Source organism: Centruroides sculpturatus, unplaced genomic scaffold (assembly GCF_000671375.1).
Source record: "Centruroides sculpturatus isolate CEXI.00-Female unplaced genomic scaffold, Cexi_2.0 scaffold10, whole genome shotgun sequence".
NCBI classification, from domain to species: domain Eukaryota; kingdom Metazoa; phylum Arthropoda; class Arachnida; order Scorpiones; family Buthidae; genus Centruroides; species Centruroides sculpturatus.
This window is the reverse complement of record NW_019384396.1, coordinates 828,927-842,305: the sequence shown is the minus strand read 5'-3', so window position 1 is coordinate 842,305 and position 13,379 is coordinate 828,927. Positions and strand designations below refer to the sequence as shown.

Genomic DNA, 13,379 nt, shown 5'->3' with positions numbered 1-13,379 from the left:
GTATTTCGACAGTCTTCCGGATTCTCACTTTAGGGATGGAATCCATAAATTAGAATATCACTGGAACAAGTGTATTGAAGTTCAGGGAGATTATATTGAATAATAAAATATATTTCAAACCATAAAATCGTGTTTTTCTTATCGAACGACAAAACTTATTGAACAACCTGGTATATGGAGCAGAAACTTGGACATTAAGGAAAAAGGAAACAAACTACCTTGAAGCATATGAAATGTGGTTATGGTGAAAAATGGAGAAAATCAAGTGGACAGAAAAGGTTAAGAATGAAGAGGTTTTAAATTTGGTCCAGGAACAGAGATCTCTTTTAAAAACAATACAAAGAAGAAAAAATAACTGGCTAGGTCATATATTGTGAGGAGAAGGATTAATGCGAGTGGCATTAGAAGGAAAAATTGATGCAAGGTAACAAAGACGAAGAAAAAGAAAAGTATTGATAGACAATGTTTTACTAGGGAAAACTTATAAAGAAATAAAAGAGGAAGTCTGAAATAGAGAATGTTGGAGAAAGAGAATTCTATAATTTGACTGCTTTCCATGGACCTGTCCTAGGACAGAACACCCATGAATGAATACTAATATGTTCAAAATAAATTAAAATAGTAAAATAAATTGTAATTAAAAAATATATATAGTTATAATACTAAATAGGTATTAATATTATATACTTAGCCTTATTTATTATATTACAAATAAAACAAATAGTAAATTAAAATAGTAAAGAAATTATAAAGTTAACTAATTGTTCATACTTTTTCAATTTTTTGTTGTGTGTGTTAACAATATTTATTTTTGAAATTTTTACTGTTACTTTTTTGGGTTTTTGTGACTACAAAATTCAATCTTTAGTTAAAACAAAATCAAGTTAAAATATATGCAAAATAAGCTGTTCACTAATTTTAAGAAGCATAAATTTTTTGTTGAAAGAACTTGTTTATGTCATTTTTGATGGTAGTAATGTCTGATGTTTTCATCTTCATCATGGCTTGGCTTTTTTTCCTAAGGCTTTAGAGACATTTGCTTCAAATTGTATAAACTTTAGTTTCAGTGCCAATCAATAACTTAAGAAATTATATTTCTAATTACAGTAGTTATAAGAACAAAGCAAACTGTCTATTGGCACTAAAGTTGTTCACTTGCAAAGTATTTAGTTAAAAACAAGTACTTTTAAAGTACAATTTTTTAAAAAGTATGTTTAAAAAACATACTTTTTAAAAATTTAAAAGCAAATGGTATTTGCTCAACCTGAAGATGACATTTTTTATGTAAAAGTACTTGTTTCTGCTTCTTCAGTATTCCATGATAATGTTTCAATAATTAATATCATTTTGCACATATCCTACATTGTTTGTTACTACTAAAGATCTATTATATACTATCTGTTCAGACACATAATGGCAACATTTTGACACTGTCATCATCTGACATGCATATATTCACATTATCTTTTCAGATATGGGCAGTTTCTGTACAGGCAATACATTCAGATTTTCAGTCTTTGACTGTTTTGTGATGTTTGACCATGTTTTTTAAATATTTGTGTGTAATAACATTATTATTAGATTATGATTACATTCATAAAATGTTAAAGGAAGAATATTCACAAAAAAGACTGGATGGACTCCCTTCAGAATACTGGTGAAGTTGCCTCAGCGTTTTGAAATTCATTACTTACTTTATTATTTTATAAAATTGTACTTTGGATGAGATTGCTTACTGCAAGCCAAAAGCTGTTTGAATGTAATTCATGCTTGTTCAAACAAAGTATTTGAGCAAAGAATGTCAGAAGTTTCTTATCTGAATGGAACTGCTCTGCTATGTATAAACACTTGTATTTAAAACTATTTGACAATCTTTGTTTTATGAGAAACAAAGTGTTATCATTGTGTATCTGAATGGCCTTAAGTTGTTACAAAACTTAAAGCTTACAAAACAAAACTTAAAGCCTATAAGTTGGCTTTAAGTTTTGTTTTATTTGTTATGTACATTTGTGATGAATTATTTATTTGTGTGGGTAGACTTTGACTTTCATCTCTTCAGATATGATGGGGAGAAAAAAGCTGAGTTAGATTTTGAAGACAATTATTTTTATAATTTTGGTTTTTTATAGTTTGCTAATGTATTAATGTAAAATATGTTTTTTTTGTCATATAATAATAAAAATACATGAAAATGAATTTATCAGCATAAATTATTAAGTTTATAAATAAATAAACTTCTTTCAAATAAATGTCTTTGTTATTTTATGAATATTAAAATTAAATTTGATATATACTGCAAGGTTTCCATAGGTGACTAAACCATTACTATTTGCAACTGTTTTTGAATAGAGGCAATTATGGAGACTTTTTTGATAAAAGCAATGCAATTAAGCAATTATTTTTATGAATGGAATGACTTTTTTCTAGTTTTAGGTGACTTTTTCAACATGGTACTTTCCTAGTAGTCATGATGCAGTTTTGATTTACCCTTCAGAGAAAAATAATCAAATTTCTAGCAAGGAAGCTTCTTTAGTTAGCAGCATTGAAATCAACCAAATATGATACATTTTTTGTAATTTTCACATTCTGGCCATAGGTTTTTCTCAAGTGATAATGAGTGAACAGTGATAAGAAGAGAAAGGTATGTATAGTCTTCATTGTGTTGTGAAATGTGTGTCATTTTTGTCTTTTGTCATTTTGCCTTTGTTCATGTTTATTGATTATTAAGTCACAAGCTGCAAGATTTTTAGAGTTCTATTAGTCAAATCAAGTATATGCAATTTGTGAGCCTAACAAGCTGCTCTAAATAAAAGCAATTATTTAGCTATTAAATAAAGAGAAAAAATGTTGGAAAACACACCAATTGATTATCATTAATTATGTATAACAAAGAATAAAATGCACATATTTGCTTACAAAACTAAGAACAGGAATATTTCACAAAAGTAAATTTTGTGTATACAGTAGAACCCCGATTATATGATAATTGAAAACTTTGATAAGATGGACAGCTGTGGCCATCTCAAATTAAAAATGATGAATATAAAAGATTTATAGTATCACTTCAGCCTATTTTTATATTTTTTAGTGAATTTAATCACATATAAGAACAAAATTTTTTACATCCTTTATTATACAGCTAATACTTAACAAAAGTTTTAAAACTAAAATTGTGTATTATTGTGTGGTAATTATGTTTTAATATGAATGATTTGTCTCACATTGAAGTTAATAAAAGGCAACAGAAAAAAGCACTCTATACTGTGTGTTATCATTTTAAACTTTTTTGAAAAAATCCTTTAGAATTTTTGTTTTATGGCAGTTCTCCTATCTTAGCCACAATGTTCCACAGCCATCTTAAAGGCACTTTTGATGGCTGTCTGCCCCAAATATATCAGATTCCATCCATTACTACTTGTCATTCTTATTTGGATTTAGCCAAACCCATGATGGGCATGAAAAAAGACCTACAGAGCTTACAAGGCAGAAAAAGTTTAAAAAATCACTTTAACATCAGCCACTTGCTTGACACACTTGAGGTTAAAAGTACTATTAATACTTATTAATACTATTATTTATGCACTCAATGCATTTAATTCACAGCAAAGCTTTTATAAATTATAAGGAAAATAGTGAATTTAATTATAATTGTGTCAGATAGTGTGAAACTGCAGTTAATTGGGGTTTTACTCTACTGTGCTGTGCTGTACTGTTTAGACAGTGTTCAGTGCAAAACCTCCACATGCTGATTAAACAATCTCTTGTTTATTCAAAATCATTTTTTAATCAACAAGAAGGTGCTTTGGATTTCATTCATATTCTTGAGTTTTTCCTATGGCAGTGGTTCCAAAACTGTGGCCCACAGACCTCTGGGGATCTGCAAGATACTTGGAAGTCCACATGCCAATTTTCTGAAATGCTTTTATTATTTAGCAAATATTTAAAATTATTATTTAAAGCTATATTATTAAGCTTTAAATGAAATGTGATAAATTTATGTATTATATATATATATATACAATAGTGCATCGATTATCTGAATATCAATCAACTGAAACATCAGTTAACCAAAAGCGTTCCAGTCAGCAAATTTAAATTTTTGCTAGTGCTGTGGCGCTGCAATATTTGTCATGTCTTGGACTACTCCAATATTATTTTTGTTGGTGTGCATGTTTTAGCCAGCAGCACTGGCATGACCATGAGAGGGTACTAAGAATGCACCAGAATTTGAACGAATTTTAACATGGGATAGGTTAATATCTTTTTTCGTACATAATTGGTTATTTGAATAACCCTAGTTCCAAATTGTTTTGGATGATCAATGCTCTACTGTATAAGTGTTATATTTTAATGACTTTTTGAAAAATAAAAAAGTTGATTCTTTTTATTAATATTATATTTGTATCATAATAAAAATATAAATATTATATTTATTGACAGCTTTATTTTTTAAAGAAAAAATAAACAAAATTACGTTGAATGTTTTTGTCTGAATGCTCACTCTTTTCTGTAGGCCTACTAGATGCAACAATAGTGCCTATGTTAAAAAAATTCTCAAATGTTGTTTGCTTATATGCTGATTTTTTCTCATTATATATTTCTTGATAACAGGCAGCTGCATTTTCTAAATCTCTTGCAACTTTACTACATTGAAAGTTTGAGTCTTGAAATTTGAAAATTTGTATAGCTTTTTAGACATTACTCTAGAATCCTTCTGAACAAATTTCATTGTACTACTTTTGAACTTTCAGACACATTTTGTTTATTAGGAAACTTATAAACTTTTGTATTTCAAATTAACTCTTGCAGTAAATAGCATTAACATCAATTTACCATTTGATAGTGTTAATTTCACTAATCTTAGTGTAGAATTGTCAAATCTAAAATTGCCTATATGTACGGAGATATGCATAAAGTGAAGGAAAAAAGATACTTTAAAAAAAATTTTTTTCCTTGAAAAATTAAAGGAATTTTATACACTAGAAAAAAAAAATAATTTTAAAATAAATGAATATTTTTCTGTTTTAACTGACCATCACATCACACTGCAAAGTTAATAATGTATTAATATCACTATTATTTTTAATATACAGTATAGTAACTAAAATGTTCAAGAGTTTTTATGACATAATGCTTATAATGCCGATCTGGTTTTTATAAATATGTAGTATGATTTTCTTATCAATATCATTAAACATAGTTCAAGGGATAACACTCATCAAATAAATTGTTCTTATCAAAACAGTTGAAGAATGGTTGTTAAAAATTCCCAGAACAAAAGGAAAGCTATTGATATTACTTATAAAATTAAAAATTTATTTGAAAAGAAATGTTGGTACAAAACTGCACTACAGCTTATTGTATACTGTATGTTTTCAATATGCTGTAGTGCAGTTTTGTATCCAATATTTTTTTTTTTTTTTTTTATCTTTTGAGTAATAGTTTTCCTTAAGATGAAATATAGATCCAAACATCATTGCTGCATTTAAATATTTATCTGTAACAACAGTTGACATTGAGAGATTATTTTCATTATATAACAAAACTGTAACTGAAAATATACTGAAATGTATATAGTGATTCCCTATACTAATATGGTTTTCTGCTTTCCATTAACAAGGGAGGTATAGCTGAGGTGGTTTTCTGTTGCCTTCTTCACGGTTTCTGATCAGAGTTTTCCTTCTCCTAGGCAGGTTGCCTACCAAGACTTAAAAGTCCTGCCTACCCCGGCAATAGGCATATGGCGGCCTAAATCGCCTTGACACAGCACATCAAGATTACAAATGAATAATCTTTTTAACAAATTATCTCTATTAGCAAAATTTTACGAAATTTTTTTTAACCATTTTCGAATGGAAAACGGAAAAATGGCTTTTTATAAGAAGAAGAACCTTTTTATTGGAAAAATGAACCAAACACTTAAAAAGAAATTAATAAAATGCTTTTCCTGGAGCACAACTTTACCAGGTTGTTCAATAAGTTTTGTCGTTCGATAATAGGTGGCACTAGTAGGAGCGTCACTTTATTACTCTAAAAATAGTACTACTATTTCATAAACACGTGTCAAGTTTCAAGTAGATCAGTCAACTCATTGTATATTTGCAGCTGTTCAAAGTCGACGTGTCATTGTATTTTTTTACAATGGAAAAAATCGAATATCGTGCAGTGATAAAATTCTTATTTTTGGAAGGTGTAGCACCAAAACAAATTCATGAACGATTGTTAAAAGTGTACAAGGACTCTTCACCTTCAATCAGAACAGTAGAAAGATGGGTTGCTGAATTTAAACGTGGTCGTACGAGTCTTGAAGACGATCCACGTGAAGGGCGTCCAAAAAGTGCATCAACACCAGAAATCGTAGCAAAAATACAGCATATGGTTTTGGAAGATCGTCGATTAACCGAGAGAGATTTAGTAGAAGCCCTAGGGATTTCGTTAGGCAGTGTGAGCAATATTTTGGCCGAAGTTTTGGGTTACAGAAAGCTGTGTGCACAATGGGTGCCGCATTCGTTAACTATGGAACAAAAACACATTCGAATGCAACTTTCTCAGCAACATTTGGAGCGTTTTAGAAAGGATAAAAAGGATTTTGTGCGTCGTTTCATCACTATGGATGAGACATGGGTCTACCACCATGATCCTGAATCAAAACAAGAGGCTAAAGAGTGGTGTGAACCCGGTACTTCGGCTCCGAAGCGTGTTAGGGTCCAGAAATCGGCCAAGAAGGTGTTAGCATCAGTTTTTTGGGATGCAAAAGGAATTTTGTTTGTGGATTACCTCCAAACTGGTAAAACAATAAACTCAGATTATTATTGTAACCTTTTGGACCAGCTAGATGTAAAAATTCGTGAGAAAAGACCTGGTTTAAAAAAGAAAAAAATCATTTTTCATCAAGACAACGCCCCCTCTCACACAGCTCAAAAAACCATTGCGAAAATCAGTAAATTAAAATACGAATTGTTGCAACATCCTCCCTATTCGCCAGATTTAGCTCCCTCTGACTTCTGGCTGTTCTCACATCTAAAAAAATTCATGCGTGGGAAACGATTTTCATCGAACGAAGAGGTAATAGCAGCCGTGGATGCGTATTTCGACAGTCTTCCGGATTCTCACTTTAGGGATGGAATCCATAAATTAGAATATCACTGGAACAAGTGTATTGAAGTTCAGGGAGATTATATTGAATAATAAAATATATTTCAAACCATAAAATCGTGTTTTTCTTATCGAACGACAAAACTTATTGAACAACCTGGTATATGGAGCAGAAACTTGGACATTAAGGAAAAAGGAAACAAACTACCTTGAAGCATATGAAATGTGGTTATGGTGAAAAATGGAGAAAATCAAGTGGACAGAAAAGGTTAAGAATGAAGAGGTTTTAAATTTGGTCCAGGAACAGAGATCTCTTTTAAAAACAATACAAAGAAGAAAAAATAACTGGCTAGGTCATATATTGCGAGGAGAAGGATTAATGCGAGTGGCATTAGAAGGAAAAATTGATGCAAGGTAACAAAGACGAAGAAAAAGAAAAGTATTGATAGACAATGTTTTACTAGGGAAAACTTATAAAGAAATAAAAGAGGAAGTCTGAAATAGAGAATGTTGGAGAAAGAGAATTCTATAATTTGACTGCTTTCCATGGACCTGTCCTAGGACAGAACACCCATGAATGAATACTAATATGTTCAAAATAAATTAAAATAGTAAAATAAATTGTAATTAAAAAATATATATAGTTATAATACTAAATAGGTATTAATATTATATACTTAGCCTTATTTATTATATTACAAATAAAACAAATAGTAAATTAAAATAGTAAAGAAATTATAAAGTTAACTAATTGTTCATACTTTTTCAATTTTTTGTTGTGTGTGTTAACAATATTTATTTTTGAAATTTTTACTGTTACTTTTTTGGGTTTTTGTGACTACAAAATTCAATCTTTAGTTAAAACAAAATCAAGTTAAAATATATGCAAAATAAGCTGTTCACTAATTTTAAGAAGCATAAATTTTTTGTTGAAAGAACTTGTTTATGTCATTTTTGATGGTAGTAATGTCTGATGTTTTCATCTTCATCATGGCTTGGCTTTTTTTCCTAAGGCTTTAGAGACATTTGCTTCAAATTGTATAAACTTTAGTTTCAGTGCCAATCAATAACTTAAGAAATTATATTTCTAATTACAGTAGTTATAAGAACAAAGCAAACTGTCTATTGGCACTAAAGTTGTTCACTTGCAAAGTATTTAGTTAAAAACAAGTACTTTTAAAGTACAATTTTTTAAAAAGTATGTTTAAAAAACATACTTTTTAAAAATTTAAAAGCAAATGGTATTTGCTCAACCTGAAGATGACATTTTTTATGTAAAAGTACTTGTTTCTGCTTCTTCAGTATTCCATGATAATGTTTCAATAATTAATATCATTTTGCACATATCCTACATTGTTTGTTACTACTAAAGATCTATTATATACTATCTGTTCAGACACATAATGGCAACATTTTGACACTGTCATCATCTGACATGCATATATTCACATTATCTTTTCAGATATGGGCAGTTTCTGTACAGGCAATACATTCAGATTTTCAGTCTTTGACTGTTTTGTGATGTTTGACCATGTTTTTTAAATATTTGTGTGTAATAACATTATTATTAGATTATGATTACATTCATAAAATGTTAAAGGAAGAATATTCACAAAAAAGACTGGATGGACTCCCTTCAGAATACTGGTGAAGTTGCCTCAGCGTTTTGAAATTCATTACTTACTTTATTATTTTATAAAATTGTACTTTGGATGAGATTGCTTACTGCAAGCCAAAAGCTGTTTGAATGTAATTCATGCTTGTTCAAACAAAGTATTTGAGCAAAGAATGTCAGAAGTTTCTTATCTGAATGGAACTGCTCTGCTATGTATAAACACTTGTATTTAAAACTATTTGACAATCTTTGTTTTATGAGAAACAAAGTGTTATCATTGTGTGTCTGAATGGCCTTAAGTTGTTACAAAACTTAAAGCTTACAAAACAAAACTTAAAGCCTATAAGTTGGCTTTAAGTTTTGTTTTATTTGTTATGTACATTTGTGATGAATTATTTATTTGTGTGGGTAGACTTTGACTTTCATCTCTTCAGATATGATGGGGAGAAAAAAGCTGAGTTAGATTTTGAAGACAATTATTTTTATAATTTTGGTTTTTTATAGTTTGCTAATGTATTAATGTAAAATATGTTTTTTTTGTCATATAATAATAAAAATACATGAAAATGAATTTATCAGCATAAATTATTAAGTTTATAAATAAATAAACTTATTTCAAATAAATGTCTTTGTTATTTTATGAATATTAAAATTAAATTTGATATATACTGCAAGGTTTCCATAGGTGACTAAACCATTACTATTTGCAACTGTTTTTGAATAGAGGCAATTATGGAGACTTTTTTGATAAAAGCAATGCAATTAAGCAATTATTTTTATGAATGGAATGACTTTTTTCTAGTTTTAGGTGACTTTTTCAACATGGTACTTTCCTAGTAGTCATGATGCAGTTTTGATTTACCCTTCAGAGAAAAATAATCAAATTTCTAGCAAGGAAGCTTCTTTAGTTAGCAGCATTGAAATCAACCAAATATGATACATTTTTTGTAATTTTCACATTCTGGCCATAGGTTTTTCTCAAGTGATAATGAGTGAACAGTGATAAGAAGAGAAAGGTATGTATAGTCTTCATTGTGTTGTGAAATGTGTGTCATTTTTGTCTTTTGTCATTTTGCCTTTGTTCATGTTTATTGATTATTAAGTCACAAGCTGCAAGATTTTTAGAGTTCTATTAGTCAAATCAAGTATATGCAATTTGTGAGCCTAACAAGCTGCTCTAAATAAAAGCAATTATTTAGCTATTAAATAAAGAGAAAAAATGTTGGAAAACACACCAATTGATTATCATTAATTATGTATAACAAAGAATAAAATGCACATATTTGCTTACAAAACTAAGAACAGGAATATTTCACAAAAGTAAATTTTGTGTATACAGTAGAACCCCGATTATATGATAATTGAAAACTTTGATAAGATGGACAGCTGTGGCCATCTCAAATTAAAAATGATGAATATAAAAGATTTATAGTATCACTTCAGCCTATTTTTATATTTTTTAGTGAATTTAATCACATATAAGAACAAAATTTTTTACATCCTTTATTATACAGCTAATACTTAACAAAAGTTTTAAAACTAAAATTGTGTATTATTGTGTGGTAATTATGTTTTAATATGAATGATTTGTCTCACATTGAAGTTAATAAAAGGCAACAGAAAAAAGCACTCTATACTGTGTGTTATCATTTTAAACTTTTTTGAAAAAATCCTTTAGAATTTTTGTTTTATGGCAGTTCTCCTATCTTAGCCACAATGTTCCACAGCCATCTTAAAGGCACTTTTGATGGCTGTCTGCCCCAAATATATCAGATTCCATCCATTACTACTTGTCATTCTTATTTGGATTTAGCCAAACCCATGATGGGCATGAAAAAAGACCTACAGAGCTTACAAGGCAGAAAAAGTTTAAAAAATCACTTTAACATCAGCCACTTGCTTGACACACTTGAGGTTAAAAGTACTATTAATACTTATTAATACTATTATTTATGCACTCAATGCATTTAATTCACAGCAAAGCTTTTATAAATTATAAGGAAAATAGTGAATTTAATTATAATTGTGTCAGATAGTGTGAAACTGCAGTTAATTGGGGTTTTACTCTACTGTGCTGTGCTGTACTGTTTAGACAGTGTTCAGTGCAAAACCTCCACATGCTGATTAAACAATCTCTTGTTTATTCAAAATCATTTTTTAATCAACAAGAAGGTGCTTTGGATTTCATTCATATTCTTGAGTTTTTCCTATGGCAGTGGTTCCAAAACTGTGGCCCACAGACCTCTGGGGATCTGCAAGATACTTGGAAGTCCACATGCCAATTTTCTGAAATGCTTTTATTATTTAGCAAATATTTAAAATTATTATTTAAAGCTATATTATTAAGCTTTAAATGAAATGTGATAAATTTATGTATTATATATATATATATACAATAGTGCATCGATTATCTGAATATCAATCAACTGAAACATCAGTTAACCAAAAGCGTTCCAGTCAGCAAATTTAAATTTTTGCTAGTGCTGTGGCGCTGCAATATTTGTCATGTCTTGGACTACTCCAATATTATTTTTGTTGGTGTGCATGTTTTAGCCAGCAGCACTGGCATGACCATGAGAGGGTACTAAGAATGCACCAGAATTTGAACGAATTTTAACATGGGATAGGTTAATATCTTTTTTCGTACATAATTGGTTATTTGAATAACCCTAGTTCCAAATTGTTTTGGATGATCAATGCTCTACTGTATAAGTGTTATATTTTAATGACTTTTTGAAAAATAAAAAAGTTGATTCTTTTTATTAATATTAATTCTGTTATGTTAACAAATCTTTTCAAATTAACACAATCGAAAACTATTAAAACATAATATAAGAAATTTAGAATAAAAATAATTCTACAACTTCAATCTAATATCTAAATTATTAGGAGCTCCACCAAAATACAGGGTGATTCTAAATGAATGGAACAATTTTGTATAGTTAATACAAAGAAACTATTTATTATAGAAAAATGTGTGAGCCTTCAATGGATAGGAAAACTTTAAGTTTTTTCCATCACAAAAATTCACACATTCTATATGGGAACCATGTGTCATACAGCTTCACATGATACTCAACTTATTGCCCTGCATTGGCCAGCATATTTATATCTTTAGATTGGATGACAGTAGCAATAAGACATCATAATTCTGGCAGATTTTGTGGCAGAGGTGGCACATAGACAGCATCCTTCATATACCCTGTAGCAAAAAATAATGGTGCATAAGATCATGTGACCTGGGTGGCAAATTGCAAAATGTCAGGTCTTTAGCAGTAACACAGCTAATCCAGCTATGAGGCAGATGTTCATTCAAGAAATGTCAGACTTCCTTGTGATAATGAAGACACACCATCTGCACAGGTAGTTACTGGAACTCTCCTCCAATTGTGGGATTAAGAATTGCTGCAGCATGTCAAGATAAGTTATCCCAGTTACAGTGCATTCAGCAAAGAAAAATGGGCCATAGATTTTCTTTTGTGATATGGTACAAAAGAATTGATCTTTGGCAAATCCCAAACATGCTTAAATTAATAGTCACAAGGGTTCTCTACATCCAATATTCAAATGTTATGATGATTGATCTTCCTACTTAAATGGAATATAGTTTTGTCAGAGAAAACTAGGCTGCCTACATAATCTTTATCCTCCTCCATGTCTGCTTTCATTTCCACACAGAACTGATGATGTACACTTTTGTCATTTGGTTGCAAGGCTTGTATCAACCACAATTTGTATGGTTTCATGGACAGCTGTTTACAAAGAACTCTCCACTTAGTTGTCTTGACACAAATGGCTTGGTACATAGACTTCTGCAGGTTTCATGTAAAGACTTCTCTGATTCTGTCAACATTCACATTTGATACATGTGGTCATCCTGTGCTTTTCCTTTTAATCACAGAACCAGTCTCTTCTAATTGATGGCACCATTGGTAGATACAAAATAATTTCACAAAACTGGAGAAGTAACCAAATGAAAGATGCAGTACACCTTGTATAACTCCAGCATATTTAATTAACCAAAAACATTTTTGACCTTCTTCCATAGACCTTCTTTAGTTGGAACATCAGACTTGAACAAAAAGAACATTTGAAAAGCATTAAATGCAATGGAAATAATTTAAATTAAAAAAAATGAGAAAAATGTTCAAAATCAATAAAACATTCATACAATTCAAATACAGGGGATATAAGAAATAAATAAATATATATTATAATCAAAATTTAAAAACATAAATACAGTAGAGCGTCGATTATCCATATCAATTGGGGACTGGGGTTGTTCGGAAAATCGATATTTCGGATAATCGATTATGTACGAAAAAATATATTAACCTATCCCATGTTGAAATTTTTCTTCATTGCGTGTTGCTTCACGTTGAATTTTTGTCGATGTTAAGCCTAACGAAGCCTATTGTATCGTTAAAAATTATTTTTTTATTTTGTACAAACAAAATAAATATATTGAAAAATATAAAAACAATAAAAAATTATACTTTAGAAGTTAATTTAGTATCAAAAACGTAAAATATTTGAGTAGCCGAAGACATAGCCAAAGATTACAGCGCCACAGCACTGGCGAAAATTTAAATTTGTCGACTGGAATTCCTTCGGATAACCGACGTTTCGGATAACCGACCTTCGGATAAACGATGCTCTACTGTATTTA

At 29.8% G+C, this 13,379-nt stretch overlaps 1 protein-coding gene across 1 annotated transcript in view; it reads left to right on the top strand.

The window, feature by feature from the left end:
* The window catches only part of LOC111618413 (protein FAM117B-like), a 133,392-nt gene that overhangs the window by 32,089 nt on the left and 87,924 nt on the right, over positions 1–13,379 (top strand). The gene's annotated exons all lie outside the window — the stretch shown is intronic.